The 14059-nt window shown below is 39.2% G+C and overlaps 1 protein-coding gene across 1 annotated transcript in view; it reads right to left on the reverse strand.

Moving 5' to 3' along the window:
* Nucleotides 1–14059, reverse strand: part of LOC125464024 (lysine-specific demethylase 2B-like) — a 216739-nt gene that overhangs the window by 202457 nt on the left and 223 nt on the right. The gene's annotated exons all lie outside the window — the stretch shown is intronic.

The raw sequence follows: 14059 nt of genomic DNA on the forward strand, positions 1-14059 counted from the left end.
CTTTCCCTATAAAAGAAACAAAGACAAAACACACCTCAGAGCCACAGCATCATCACATCTTTGTATTGTATGGATCTTGCAGACCAGAAACACAAACAGCAGTATACAAGATGTCTCCCCCAGCTAGTTCTGAACAAAGCAGAACAATTGAAGCTGATTATGCCTGAAATAACACTAACAGTTCACTGATCTCATAAAATGAAAAATGGTCCTAGACAGACACAGAAAGCAATTGTTATGTAGGTACTACTTCATTAATTACTTTATTCTGTGACAGGATTAAATCCTGGTCTTTGAAAAAAAAGAATTAATTTCAATTTCTGGACTGCCTTCCTTCAGTCTGGTAAAAAGTTTGCTATTAACATCAAGTCAGTCCGTTAAGAAATTCACTGGCGACATCGCAGCCAAACTCCAGGCTCAGCTAAACCTAGCTGTCATTCAAATTCAGATTCCCATCTGAAATTTAGTTTCAGAAGAGACCTTGCATCTGCTGGAAAAGGGAGCACCACCCTCATCTCATATAACAGGAATTAGACATTTTCTAATCATTCTCTTCAGAGATTACACATCTCTGAAGCAGGTGCGACCTGAACCCAGGCCCCAGTGGTTGCAACATAGGCCTCTTGTGGAACAGAGGTAATTTTCAAAAGGAATCATGTTACTTCAGCCAGCTGTACCCATCTTAAGTATGCATGCCTATGGAAAAGAGCTTTTATTGCACACTCACCTCTAGACTCAATCAAAATATTGTGAATTAATAATCATATCTTTGCATTACTGAACTGTAAACATTCTCCTTTCTTCTCTTCCCTGAATGCTTGGTGATCATACACCCCAAGCATTATCCCCAGGTTTAAATGCATGAACAAGTCACACTTTTAGTTTAACCCTAAACAGAGTTTATTGCAGGTCATTTAAAAATAGGACTTCACAGAGGTTTTCACAACACAAATGGCCCATTTTAGGATTTCTTTTCAAAAGAAAACTTTTTACTGAGGGATTGATTGGGAGGAAAATAAAATAATTGAAATGAACTCTCCCCCTGTCTGTAACAATAAGGCGGCTCTGCAAGATACGGCTGTGGACGACACCATCTATAATTTTGGTCATGACTGCAATTAGTCTAAGGAAGCAACCGTTAGTCAATTGGATTTTCTTGATTTTTATGGACAAGAACACAATTGGTTAATTTTCCACATCGTCAGAAAAGTGCTATTGTTGCACTGTACATAGAACATTTTGACAAGAGGTATTACTAGTTCTAGGAGCAATTCTTCAACATTGTAGGTGGGTGTCTTCAGTATTCATATCATTGCCTGAATGTTGTGTGTTGTGTTTTTCATATCACATGGAGTGTGAATCACATGGTTGAAAAATCTCATCCTCGATGGGGAAGGCAGAGGCTAAAATGAAGCATCCAGGTGACTGTGAATGCTTCAGCCATTGATGTTGGGTATGTTTGTGAAACCTCCGATTAGTGGTTTTGGTTGTCCACCATCATTCACAACAGGAAGTGGCAGGAATTCATCAAAATCTTTCGTTCAATTCATTGGCTGTGGGAATACTTAACCATGTCCACAGCAAGCTGCTTCTGTAGTTAAATATGCATCAACCAGATTGGTACCTCATTTTTAGGTACACCTGACGCAGCTGCTGGGTATGGTCTTCTACAATTTGGTTACTGATGTTAGCCCATATTGCCTTAGATGCCGTAAACTGAGCTGCAGGATCTGTTCTGAATCCATCCCATTTAGCACAGTGGTACACCAACACAATGGAGAGTCTCCTCAGTGTGCATGTGGCATTTTATTTCCATAAATACTTTGAGGTGGTTCCTCCTACCAACACTTACACATAAATAAATCTACCACAGGAATACTGGTGACAATGAGCTAAAGTAGGGCTTTTAGATACATAGAACTGTACAACATGGAAACAGACCCTGTAGTCCAACTTGTCCATGCCAACCAGATATCACAAATTAATCTAGATCGATTTGCCAGCATTTGGCCTATTTCCTTCTAAACCTTTCCTAATCGTATACCCATCCAGATGCCTTTTAAATGCTGTAATTGTAGCACCCTCCACCACTTCCTCTGGCAGCTCATTCCATATACGTACCACCTTCTGCAAAAAGAAGTTATCCCTTAGGTCCCTTTTAATCTTTCCCCTTTCACCCTAAACCTTAAACCTATGCCCTCTAGTTTTGGACTCCACCATGCCAGGGAAAAGACATGGCTATTCACCCTATCCATGCCCCTCATGATTTTATAAACCTCTATAAGGTCACCCCTCAGCCTCCAAAGCTCCAGTGAAAATAGCCCCAGCCCATTCAGCCTCTCCCAATAGCTCAAACCCTCCAACCCTGGCAACATCCTTGTAAATCTTGACTGAAACCTTTCAAGTTTCACAACATCCTTCCCATAGCCTGTGTGTTGAATCCATCACCACCTGCCACAGACCCACTCTGGCAGATGTGCGTCAAGACTCGGCCAGTTCAGTCAGCAATAATTCTACGATGTCATTCTTAGTGATGGACATCAAATGTTCCACCAAGAATATATTGACTTCTTCTGCTGTCACAGAATCACAAAATCCCCAGCGTGGAAGCAGGTCATTCAGCCCATCAAGTCCATGAAGAGCACCCCAACCAGATCCAAGCCCCACCCCCATACTATCCCTATAACCCTGCATCTCCCATGGCTAATCCACCTAGCCCACACATTCCAGGACAGTATAAGCAATTTAGCATGGCCAATCCACTCAACCTGCACATCTTTGGATTGTGCTATTTCCAGGAGTGTTCATTATGGACATTACATGGTGTATTTCAATTTCATAATCTGTACTTCATCAATTTGTCTTAACCTTATGACCATAAATGTTACTGTAAAATAGCAATTACAAAAATATCATTTTACCTCATTTCAAAGCCAATTACCAGTCAAAATACTGGATCATATCTTAAAGCACTAATGTATTCAATCTTTGGAAAACTCTCAGTCATGAAAGCTATACACTAATACAAATAAGTCAGTGAGAGAACATTGTTGGATTCAACTATATGAAACAGCATAATTAATATTCATGCAGGAATGTTGTTAGGTTCAATTACAAGATACTGGATAATTAATATTCATACAGAAACTTTTTTTTAAAAAGGAAGCGAAGAAACAAGTCTATATTTTGAAAGAAAAACTAGGCACTTTAAAATTGTTATCCACCCATCCAATTTTCCAATTGATGCTTCACTGACAGATGACAGAGAATGGGGACTTTTCTCAAAAAAAACTACTACTTGTAAAAAACCATGTCTCATAGATCTCAAACCAACTGTGAGAAGGATCAGAAAAATAATACTTTCTAACTTATTCATTTCAATTCAACTTCACCCTCCAGTCAGTTTGGCTCTGAGGAAGACGTTCGATTTTGAGTTAGGAGGACAAACCTGAATCTACCATATATGCACTAAGTTTTCTCTATTCAACTGGGGCAAATATTCAGTGACACAACCTAATGATACACAGCTTCCTTCAGAAACGAACCAAGGACTCAAATCATGACTATCTTAACACACCATGGAACTTTAGATGTCTTCTGATTTATCTCTATCTTTGGGGTTAACATTTTAATTTTTTGCTCAATTCACATGAAACCCAGGATAATGCACCTGATTAAAAACAGCCATCTTTCAAAGTCAGGCTTTTAATGTGCAATTAATTTCCCTATATGTTTACAGAATCCTAAATTAACCTTACAGTGGACAAAACTACTAGCCTTCACTCAAAGTGTCGTTTTTCTTCAAGACTACTTTTTTTCCATCACAGGCTGTAGAAGAAAGTTCTTTCCACTATCCAGCACTACTTGAAAGTTGAGTTCAGTGTATTAAATATATTTTCTCATCAATCTGTTCAGATATTATTATGCATCTTTGAGCAGGTAGAATTTGAACCTGGATCTCCTGGCCCAGAGGCAAGGACACTACCACAACACTACAAGAACTTTAGGTCAGAAGCGTCGTAGCGTCAGAGATATACAACATGAAAACAGACCCTTCGGTCTCACTCATCCATGCCGGCTCAAATATACTACATACTTCAAGTCCCATTTGGCCTATATCCCTCTAAACCTTTGCTATTCAAATACCCTCCAGATGTCTTTTAAATGTTGTAATTGTAACAAACTCATCCACTTCCTCCGGCAGTTCATTCCATAATCGGATCACCCTCTGCATGAAAAGGTTCCCCCTTAGGTCCCTTTTACATCTTTCCCCTCTCACCTTAAACACAAGCCCTCTCATTTTGGACTCCCCCACCCCAGGAAAAGACCTCACATATTTACTCTATCCATGCGCCTCATGATTTTACAGTCCTCTGTAAGGTCACCCCTCAGCCTCCAAAGCTTCAGGGATAATAGGCCCAGCTTATTCAGCCTCTCCATATAGCTCATAGCCTCCAGCCCCGGCAACGTCCTCAAATCTTTTCTGAACCCTTTCAAGTTTCACAACACTCTTCCTATAGCAGGGAAACCAAAATAGCACTCAGCATTCCAAAAGTGGCCGAAGGAATGTCCCAAACAGAGCAACATGAACTCCCAACTCCTATAGTCAATGATAACAAAATGTGAGGCTGGATGAACACAGCGGGCCAAGCAGCATCTTAGGAGCACAAAAGCTGATGTTTCGGGCCTAGGTCTAGTCCCGAAACGTCAGCTTTTGTGCTCCTAAGATGCTGCTTGGCCCGCTGTGTTCATCCAGCCCCACACTTCTGTTATCTTGGATTCTCTAGCATCTGCAGTTCCCATCACCTCCTATAGTCAATGCACTGACCAATAATGCCAAGCATACCAAACACCTTCTTCACTATCCTATCCACCTGTTACTCTGCTTTCAAGGAACTATGAACCTGCAATCCAAGGTCTCTTTGTTCAGCAACACTTACCAGTAAGTGTACAAGTCCTGTCCTGATTTGCCTTTCCAAATTGCACTACCTCACATTTATCTCAATTAAACTTCATCTCCCAATCCTCAGCCCATTGGCCCATCTGATCAAGATCCCGTTGTACTCATCTCCAATTTTAGTGTCACCTTCAAACTTACTAACCATGCCTGATATGTTCACGTTTAAATCATTTCTATAAATGACAAAAAAAAGGACCGATCCTTGAGACACCCTGCTGGTCACAGGCCTCTAGTCTGAAATGCAACCCTCCACCACACCTGATCGGGTCCAGGAGAGTTATTCATTCTATGCACCTCCATTTCTGTAACACAGTTTCAGTCAGAACAACAAATCACTCTAATGGCCGATCTAGTTAATCCATTCACCTATCTGTCATCAGACCCATCAACCATTTACTTCTGCAACCTATAATAACAACAAATGTACATGATTCACAAGTAGTATCTCTTACCCTTAAACAGAATACCCATTAGAAGTATTAGTCAGAACATCTATCCTCACACAACACACAAACTTCAAGGTTCACAGTACAGTTCAGTATATCAAATGTTTGGTGTGCCATATGACTGAACAAGCTGCATTAAATATGATTCAAGACAGCGCTAACTTCATAACTCATTTCATCTTTTGTATGGCACAGATGGCATTAAAATAGTCAAAAGATCCTAAAACACATTTTGTAATGTAGCTCAATCTCCAAATTCAAATGCATACACAAACTGTCTGTATCAACAGTGACAGTGAAGCTAATTTCCTCCCACTAAATACTGTACTGTTTAAATACACAATCTTTTCTGGATAGCAATAAGGTATCAGTGATCAAAGGAAGGAAACTTTGCATATACAGGTTCTTTCAAGGGTGCACTGTCCAATGCATCATCTGAATGTGCTTTCCTAGAACGGATTTTTATAGGGGTGGAGATAAATTGATCAACAGATAAAATCGGAGAAGTACACGTGCAACCAAATAACATTTCTCAGAATTATTGATACCACATTCGCGTCTTGTCAATCACACGGAGCATCAACCATTTCCCCAAGGAGGTCTTAAATACGAAAGGGAAAAAAGCCTTGCATTTGTAGTACTTTTCAGGTTAATTTGCATGTCTATTCAAAGAATACACAGGATTGTAGGGTTTATAAATAGAGGCAGAGTACAAAAGCCCAGAAGTTTATATATAGAGTCATAGTCACACAGCATGGAAACAGACCTTTCAGTCCAACCTGCTCGTGCTGACCAAGCTTCCCGAGCTGTTGTTGAATCTTCTTAAATTACCGTTAAGTCTCAGCTGGAGTTTAGTGCACAATTCGGAGCACTCTTTAGGGAAAACAGCAAGCTTTTTGAAGAAGGGTCTAGGCCCGAAACAACAGCTTTCCTGCTCCTAAGATGCTACTTGGCCTGCTGTGTTCATCCAGCTCCACACCTTGTTATCTAAGCTATTTCGTAAAGTCAATCGTGGGGCGTGGGCTTTGCTAGTGACCCTAGCATTTATTGCTTATCTACAAATGCGCTGAAGAAGTTGGTCATAAGCTGCCTTCTAGCACAACTGCAGAACTCGGGGTTATCAAGATAATTCCAGGATACAAGTCTTAAGACCATAAGATATAAGAGCAGTATTAGGTCATTTAGCCCACCAAGTCTGCTCTGCCAGATTTAATTAATAAGAATATAATCAACTATGGGACCACAACTTGTTCAGAATTTACCATTTATAATCAGGGGTGGCACGGTGGCTCAACAGTTAGCACTGTTGCCTCACAGCATCAGGGACCCGGATTCGATTCCAGCCTCAGGCAATTGTCTGTGTGGACTTTGCACATTCTCCCATGTCTGCATGGATTTCCTCCAGGTGCTCCAGTTTCCTCCCACAGTCCAAAATCGTGCAGGTCGGTGGACTGGCCATGCTCAATTGCCCGTAGTGTTCAGGGATGTGTAGATAAGGTGGTTATAAGGCAGGGTCTGGGTGGGATGCTCCGAGTGTCGGTGTGGACTTGTTGGGCTGAAGGGCCTGTTTCCACACCGTAGGGATTATATATAAGCTAAAATAACATATCACACACATACATACTCACAGGTTCTCCATACTTGTGTATACATATGCTCCAAACAGAATTGATCTGATCCAAGTATTTGTAGAACTTCTTGTCAAAGGATGCATGAAAAGTTTAATTTCCATGTAAAAAATCCTGATACAATCACTATTCCTGTATGGCAAGCCCCAATGCCTTACTTTGTACCATTTAAAATATTTTATATTTCCAACTGTTAGAGATAGAAAATAGAATTTTTGCAGACTGAACAATAAAATCGACAAACGCAGAAAATTAAATAAAAGCTTTTACAGTTTTGCAGATGAATGAAGAGTATAACATTCCTAAGAGGAAGAAGTAACAATGAGAATAAAATGATAAATTACAAGCCAGCTAAATCTAAAGGAAATTAATTTCTGAAGAACACTTGAGAGAATTAAAGGCATGAGAAGTGAAAGTATTGTGACAGAGACTGGAAAGACAAAAACCCAATTTAATTGGCATGTCCTAACGATATAGGATAAAATGAAGACAGGAGATGGTGATGTATTGGGAACATTACTGGACTAGTAATTTGGGAGTACAGGCTGATGCTTTACAACACATATGCAAATCTGTTAATGAATTTAAATTCAATGGATGTCAGGAAATCCAAAGCTAGTCTAGTCTCAGAAACCATGACTTTTTAAAATCTTCATTCACAAGATGTTTATAATTTGTTTACCTTATTGCCTATCCTTAATTGCCCAGGACAATAGTTAAATGTCAAGCACATTGCTGTGGGTTTGAAGTCACATGCAGGCCAGATGAGCTAAGGCCAGCAGTTTCCTTCCCTAAAGGAGATTACTGAACAAGATGGGTATTTCCAACAATCAACAACAGTGTCATGTTCATTTTAATTCCAAATTTTCAAACTCTACCATCTGTCAATGTAGGTATCAAACTCTGGGTCTCCATTACAACTCCCGGTGTCTGGATTAATAGTCCAACAACTAGGCTAAAAGTACCACTAGGCCATCACCACCCCAGCGATGGCCCTTTGCAAAGTCCCTCATCCTTCCATGGTCTGGCCTACAAGTGACTCCCAAACCCACGAGAAGGTTAACTCTTAATTGTTACCTTAAATACCCAGCATGCCTCTCAGAGGCAACTGGCCTTGCAGTAACATTGACACGTTTAGTGGAATTATAAATTCAGACAGGAGGACAAAAAAATTTAGTTTAGAGAATATTAGTTTTAAGTATTGATAAGAGTCCTATGGAAAAGAGTAAAAGCAGTATTAATTCCATTTTTAGATTTTTAAATAACATGGATATAAGATTATTAGATCTGACTATAAAGTGTTTCAAAGACTGTTAATTGCGGATTACACTGCATCACCTGGCTGAAATATGAGAATTCAAATCTGACTGCCTTGTACATTAGCTTGAATCAGTTAGTGGCACTTTCAACACAGCCAAAAGTTTGTGGATTTAAGCTTCACTAAAGACTTGAACAGCAATCTAGAGTCAAGACTAACGTATCAATGCAGTCCTAAGTACTAAATGGTTGGAAGTGCCATTTTGGGGCAAGATGTTAAAATGAGATTCAAAACATGTGTAAGTAGACATTAAATATTCCATAACACTACTTGAAGATTTTTCCACTGGTGCTTAGGAGGTTGAGGGGTGTACTTATAATAGTGGTTTACAAAATTATGAAGGGCATAGATAAGGCAAACAGGTCATTTCCCTAGGGAGAGGGAGTTCAAAACTAGAGAGCATACTTTTAAGGTGAGAGAAGAAAGATTTAAAAGGGGCTGGAGGGGCAACGTTTTCCAGACAGAATAGTTTGTATATGGAATGAACTGCCAAAGGAAGTTTCAAATGCAGGTACAGTTACAATATTTAAAACACATTTGGACAGGTACACGAATAGGGAAGGTTTAGAGGGATATGAGCCAAACACAGGCAAGTGGGGCTAGTTTAATTTGGGAAACTTGGTCAGCATGGATGCATTGGACTGAAGGGTCAGTTTCCTTGCTGTATATAAAAAAGTATACTATACATGAGAATTCTGATGTCCAAGTGAATACTCAATCCTCAAACATGATTATAAACAGATTATTTGTGGGATTCTGTGCACAAATTGTCTGTAGAGTTTGTTTACCTATCAATGATTAAACTTCAAAAGTATTTCATGGGTTGAAAATTATTTTGGATGGATAATGGCACCACCCTGTGTCTAGAAAATTAACCAAACCATTCTTCTTAAACATCATTCCACACTCATCCAGATGTGGGACCGCACATGCCCAGGTCTAGTTTTGTTAACTAAGCCTGGATTAATAAATCAAAGGAACAGCATCTTTTCTGTGACTGCACTATCATTGATGGGGTTTCCTCTGGATCAATCTATGGCTTCCACATCTACAGGTTGTCCTCAACATCATCCGAAAACATCAAATACCTCATTGATAACCCGCTCTGGCTGATCCACATTCTTCTCATTTCCTGCACTATTTCTTTGTTGTCACATGAATTGTCAGACATCCAATACTGAATCAACAGAAATTTCCTTCAACTAAATACAGGAAAAAGCCATTTTGTTTGGATTTCATCATATCCTCTATTTCCTCGTCACCAAGTCCATCCGCCCGTCCATCCATCCATCCATCTGATGCTGGACCAGCTTCTTTGTACAGTCATAACAAAAATGAAATTAGCTTCCAACCACATCCTTGTCATCACTAATACTGCCAATTTCTACCTGTGTATCAATTGCCTGACTTCACTCTTCAGCACATCTGCTGCTGAAACCTGGACCTGTGCCTTTGATATTTCTCAATTTGGCTATTCTGATACATACTCCCTGCCTTTCCAACTTCCATTTAAGCAATGTCTCAACTTTAAAATTCATACACGTGACCTTGCCCTTCCTGTCTCTGTAACCTTCTCTAACTGACCATCTGAAATATTGGAAGTCCTCCAATTCTGGCTCCCAAACTCCCTTGACTTACTTAGATAATACACCCACGCCTTCAACTATGAAGAACCGAGGCTCCATTAACTTCTCCCTCTTTCCTTCTTTAAGACACCTTTTAAAAGCTATTTCTGCCTAAAATATCTTTATCTGGTGTTATGTCAAATTTTGATGAATAATGCTCCTGTGAAGCACCTTGGTGTCTTTTACTAAGCTGACAATGCTACATAAATACAAGTGGTTGTCGTTACAGGTTTGATTTCAAGCCTGAGCTGAATTTGTTTGTTTGGCTGGGGGCAGCAATGATGCAATCAATTTCAGTTTTAGTGAGGCTGGGCAAGGAAAACATTGCCGCATTGTGTTTCTACAGTCAATCTAGGTGAAGAGGGTTTCTCTCAGACCAAGGTGCATTTAAGAAGCTAATAACGTTTTGTGAAAAAGACAATTCTCTCCTAGAACTGCAGCCCCACTGCCTGTGCTTATTTACATTATATCTCTGTCAGTGTTCAAAAACAACCAATGAAATCCTTATCTCACCAAATGAGGAGATGAGGCATCGAATCTCCATTTTTGATCTAGTATGAGATTCTCTCATGTCTTTAAAATCGATCAATATTGTTATTATCTTCTGTTATTTTCCTTTTTAATTCATTTCTTTTTGATCTCTGTTTTTTGATTCTCTTTAGTTCCTGCCTTTTCACAATTTCTTTGTTTTGGAAACCAGCACAGCAAACAGAAATAATCAGGAACCAATGACAGCTGTAAAATAAATTAGAGATAACATAAAGAGAGCTTGAACCCAATATGAATAGGGAATCAAATGATTTTCTTTTTAAAATGTACAAAAAAGTGAAAATCTAATGATCAAGGTTTTTTCAAACTGCAATTTGATTAACCATTGCAGTGTTGCAAAAATTGTGCTAGATGGTAGTTGTTAAAGAGTCATTTCAAAATTGTTACATTAAAACTAAGAAGCATTTAATGTAAAATCTTAATTATTTTATCCTTCACAATAACTCAAATTTAATGTCAGAGGAGAAAGTCTCAATCTCATATTGTATCAGATTTTCCCATATTTGTTTTGATGCTGTAAGCAGAAGTTCCCTGCATTTACATGCCCCCACCATTTCCTCATCTTCAACCAGAATATCCTGAGGAATAAGGTTTAAATATCTGCTGGGGGGGGATAATACGTTCATGTATTATTTCCAGCAAGCTTAGCATCAAAGATGGAGTGTACTACACAGCACTATGTTGAATTTTGCCCCAACGTTTCAAGGTTTTCTTCGTATATGTATTTAATTATCCTAGGCAACACCTCGGTGAACCATACTGCACCTTTTCTAAAACCTCAATATCTTTCTTTGGACATGAATGCTGCTAATCATGACATCTTAGGATTTTATATTCTGTACTCGCTATGATGCTCCTTTACTATCACAAAGACCCAGTTTCCAAGCAATAACTCTATGTAAATTATTAGTGTTTTCTTAAATCAAAATTACCTCACACTTACTGAAATCAATAGTGTTTTGCAACTTCCTTTGGTTTTCTAAGGAATTAACTATACCTCCTGTTCTGGTATTGTGCCAATGCTGACACTATTTCCTCCAAGCATGGATCACAGACATATATAGTGAACAGAAATGGTCACGGACCAAGGGAACTTCTTTGTTCTTAAAATAGTGCCACATGATCTTTCATATCTGTAAGAAAGTGCAGGCATTTACTTCATACACTTAAAATATTATTTAAATTATAATACGACTTCAAATCCTATTTGTTTTCCCTATAATCAGTGCACACTGCTGTGTAAGTTTAATGTGTGGTCAATTATTGATCTCAGGTCTCTTTCTTAGTTACCTTTATGCAATATTTGTGCAAATTAAGCACACTGCCACTCAAGATCACTCACCTAATCTAAATTGTCATAGTCATAGAGTCATATGGTCATACAGCCAGTCCATGCCAAACATAACCTAAAACTAAATTAGTCCCAGCTGCCTGCTCCTGGCCCACATCCCTCCAAACCTTTACCATTCATCTACTAACCAAATGTTGTAACTGTGCCCACATCCAGCACTTGCTCAAGAAGTTCATTCCACATGTAAACCACCATCAGTAAAAAACAAAAAAAAAAAACGCCCCTCATATCTTTCTAAAATTGCTCTGCTCTCAGCTTCAAAATGTGCCCCCTGGTCTTGAAATCCCCCATCCTAGGGAAAAGATGTCTACCATTAGCCCTATCTATACCCTTCTTGAATTCATAAATTTGGTCTTAACAACTGACTTGTAAAGAAATTCTTTTGAGATCAGAAAAATCTGGAACAATTTTATCTAAGTCCACATCAATGAGGAACAGCAATTGTTCCAATACATCCATTAACGACCAGGCCCTAGTGAGATCCATTCAAGGTAAACGCAGAGTTCCAGGAATGGGAGTACTGGGGCTGGATGCGATGCTGTTCAGATGGCCAGTGCAGACCCAATGGACTGAATGGTCTCTTTCCACATTATAGGCATTCTTTGATTCTAAATAGCAAATGCAATTTCAGTCTAAAATTCTCCACTAATCAAACTGGACATTACAGAAAAAAGTTTTCATCAAGCTATTTTCTCCACATGCACTATCCCTTGCATAAATGACTAAGCCGATTCAAGATAGACAAACAACTAGCAAAATACCCTGTTCATACCTCAGTGTAAATACACAAAGAGTCACCTAAACAGAACAATCATGTTCAGCTTTTTAATCCCTTCCTCCAGACAGAAGTATCATCCACAAAATTCAAAATCAGAACAAAATCCTCCTACTACACAATAATCCAAACAATGTTTATCTTTTATGCCAGGTCTAAAATGTCACCTATGGGTGGTGCAGCCACTTCATTCAAACTTCAAAGTCATCAGGCAATCATTCAATCAATTAAGGCAAAACGTATCGTCATAACAGTGGCAGTCAGAGAAGATTAAGGCAACATTGTCACCCGAGTATATCCTCAATAATCATGAAAATGGAAAAGAAAGATGTTTTGAGTGAACTTTTTACATGTTTCTTGAGAGCGCAGGCAACAGTTAGTAGCTTCATAAATGGTGGTTATGAATTTACAGTTAATAAGAACATGAGAAATAGGAGCAGGAGTAATCCATCTGGCCCCTCAAGTCTGTTCCGCTATTCCATAAGATCATGACAAATTTTTTTCATGGACTGAGCTCCACCAATCGGCCCCACTTAATTCCCTTACTGTTCAAAAATCTTCTTTGTCTTAAAAGCATTCAACCGGGTGGCCTCAATTGCTTCACTGGGCAGGGAACTCCACAGATTCACAACCCTATCGGTGAAGAATTTCCTCCTCAACTCAGTCCTAAATCTGCTCCTCTTTATTTTGAGGCTATGCCCCAAAGTTTTAATTTCATCCATGAGTGGGAACAACCTCCCTACTTCTGTCTTAGCTATTGCCTTCTTAATTTTATATGTTTCAACAAGATTCTCCCCCCCCCCGTCTTCTAAATTCCAATGAGCTCCTGCTGTCATGGGCCTCCGTCCCTTCACTAACATCTTCTGCATCAAACGCATGCGAGGCCGTATGAATTTCAGGCTTCCTTGTAGTTGCCATCTTGTCGAGCATTGGGAAGCACACATCTGACTGCTCACCCTTATATGCAATTCAATGACTGACAAAAACACACTTCTGGCGGGTGTGGGGTGGCAGTTCAATTCAGTTCAGTAACTTCTAAGTTTTAACGGCGAGCAAAATGTTACAGCCAATCATTGATGGTTTTGAATTTATGCCTTAAAGGATGACTCGAATGTCTAGCCTCCAAAGGCCAAAACGGTTTTTATGAGAATACTGGCATAATTCAGAATATATTCCAGTGGAACTCGCAACACAAATCGTGAACGGTGACAAATGAATACAAAAACGGAATTATGCAAAAATAATAATGGCCTATTCTCCTCCATGATTTCCTGTCAGGCCTCGCAATTCCTAAAACCTGCATTGCCATGCTTTCCAACACCATCAGACACTACTCAGTGTTATTTGTTTAAAAATATACTTACAACTTATTTTCACACATTTTAAATCAATATCATGCAGCTTTAA

This window comes from Stegostoma tigrinum, chromosome 26, assembly GCF_030684315.1.
Source record: "Stegostoma tigrinum isolate sSteTig4 chromosome 26, sSteTig4.hap1, whole genome shotgun sequence".
In the NCBI taxonomy this organism is placed as follows: domain Eukaryota; kingdom Metazoa; phylum Chordata; class Chondrichthyes; order Orectolobiformes; family Stegostomatidae; genus Stegostoma; species Stegostoma tigrinum.